The sequence below is a fragment of the Papio anubis genome, unplaced genomic scaffold (assembly GCF_008728515.1).
Source record: "Papio anubis isolate 15944 unplaced genomic scaffold, Panubis1.0 scaffold283, whole genome shotgun sequence".
In the NCBI taxonomy this organism is placed as follows: Eukaryota; Metazoa; Chordata; class Mammalia; order Primates; family Cercopithecidae; genus Papio; species Papio anubis.
In genome coordinates this window covers 18,345-20,942 of record NW_022162923.1, presented here as the reverse complement: position 1 = coordinate 20,942, position 2,598 = coordinate 18,345, and the positions used below count along the sequence as shown (strand labels likewise).

General features: G+C 36.8%; 1 pseudogene; it reads left to right on the top strand.

Moving 5' to 3' along the window:
• Window positions 1-1,080: 1,080 nt before the first annotated feature.
• Window positions 1,081-2,009, top strand: LOC101017880 (annotated as a pseudogene).
• Window positions 2,010-2,598: the final 589 nt, after the last annotated feature.

The following is a 2,598-nucleotide window of genomic DNA, read 5'->3' as shown; positions in this document are numbered from 1 at the left end:
TGTGGGAACATGGATGCAGCTGGAGGCTATCATCCTTATCAAATGAATGCAGAAACAGAAAATCAAATAACACATGTTCTCACTTATAACTGGGAGCTAAATGATAAGAGCTTATGAACACAAAGAAGGAAATAACAGATACTGTGGTCTACTTGATGGAGGAAGGTGGGAAGAGGGAAAGTAGCAGAAAAGATAACTATTGGGTACTGAGCTTAATACCTGTAATAACATGTACAACAAACTCCCATGACACATGTTTATCTATGTAACAAAGCTTCGCATGTACCCCCAAACCTAAAATCAAATTTTGTATATCTATATGTTGCTAGGCACCTTTTGTTCTTATTTCCAATTTAATTATTTACAATGCACATTTTGAAGTGGCAGAAATTAGTAAATTTTTAACACACTATATGACCAGAGATATTAAATATATAAAATAATTATCCCTAAATTTATCCCTAAGTAAAATAATTATACTCATATTGTTACCATTCAAATATCACAATTTGTGATCAATAGGTGCATACGTGTGTTTGACAAAATATTTTTCTGCTATACATTTCTTGGCTCTCTATTAGAGAAAAAGCAGGGAAAAGTAAATGCTTTAAGGTATAAAACTTGTTTAGTGCAATCTTTAGGTTTTTTTTTTTTTTATTTGTCATGCTACTTTGGCTGCTATAACAAAATAATCCAGATTTAGTTATAGTAGCTGAGAATGTAAATAAGTATTTGAAAGAATTTGGCTTGCTAATGATGCTATTGATATATGTAATAAAGTTTATGTACTGTATAAATGCAGAGTCTTTGTACATGTTCAAATGAAAATTAAAAAAGAAAGAAAGAAACCAAACAGAGAGTACTATTTGTTGGAGGTCATGTTTGGCTTGATTTTTAGAATTTAAAAATCCCTTCAAAAATCAAAGAATCCAGTACCAACCCCAAAAAGTCCAGGACCAGACGGATTCACAGTCGAATTCTACCAGAAGTACAAAAAGGAACTGGTACCATTCCTTCTGAAACTATTCCAAACAATAGAAAAAGAGGAAATCCTTCCTAACTCATTTTATGAGGCCAGCATCATCCTGATACCCAAACGTGGCAGAGACACAATAAAAAAAGAGAATTTCAGGCCAATATCCTTGATGAACATCATTTCAAAAATCCTCAATACAATCCTGGGAAACAGCTCTTTTTCCAGCTGGAACCATGGAGGGTGTAGAAGAGAAGAAGAAGAAAGTTCTTGCTGTGCCAGAAACCCTTAAGAAAAAGCGAAGGAATTTCGCAGAGCTGAAGGTCAAGCACCTGAGAAAGAGGTTTGCCCAAAAGACACTTTGAAAGGTAAGGAGGAAGCTTATCTATGAAAAAGTGAAGCACTATCCCAAGGAATATAGGCAGAGGTACAGAACTGAAATTCGAATGGCGAGGATGGCAAGAAAAGCTGGCAACTTCTATGTACCTGCAGAACCCAAATTGGCATTTGTCATCAGGATCAGAGGTATCATTGGCATGAGCCCAAAGGTCCGAAGGGTATTGCAGCTTCTTCGCAATCTTCAATGGAACCTTTGTGAAGCTCAACAAGGCTTCGATTAACATGCTGAGGATTGTAGAGCCACATATTGCATGGGGGTACCCCAATCTGAAGTCAGTAAATGAACTAAACTACAAGCGTGGTTATGGCGAAATCAATAAGAAGCGAATTGCTTTGACAGATAACGCTTTGATTGCTCGATATCTTGGTAAATATGGCATCATCTGCATGGAGGATCTGATTCATGAGATCTATACTGTTGGAAAATGCTTCAAAGAGGCAAATAACTTCCTGTGGCCCTTCAAATTATGTTCTCCATGAGGTGGAATGAAGAGAAAGACCACCCATTTTGTAGAAGGTGGAGATGCTGGCAACAGGGAGGACCAGATCAACAGGCTTATTAGAAGAATGAACTAAGGTGTCTACCATGATTATTTTTCTAAGTTGGTCAGTTAATAAATAGTACCTGCTCTCAAAAAAAAAAAAACAAAACAAAACAAAAAAACAAAAAAACTGGGAAACCGAATCTAGCAGGACATCAAAAAGCTTATCCACCACGATCAAGTCGACTTCATACCTGGGATGCAAGGCTGGTTCAATATACACAGATCAATAAACGTAATCCATCACATAAACAGAACCAATGACAAAAACGGCATGTTTATCTCAATAGATGCAGAAAAGGCCTTCGACAACATTCAACACCCTTCATGCTAAAAACTCTCAATAAACTAGGTATCGACGGAATGTATCTCAAGATAGTAAGAGCTATTTACGAAAAACCCACAGCCAATATCATAGTGAATGGGCAAAACCTGGAAGCATTTCCTTTGAAAACCGGTACAAGACAAGTATGCCCTCTCTCAGCACTCTTATTCAACATAGTAATGGAAGTTCTGGCCAGGGCAATCAGGCAAGAGAAATAAATAAAGCGTATTCAAATAGAAAGAGAGGAGGTCAAATTGTCTCTATTTGCAGATGACATGATTGTATATTTAGAAAACCCTGTCATCTCAGCCATCTCCTGGTCATTAGAGAAATGCACATCAAAACAACAATGAGATATC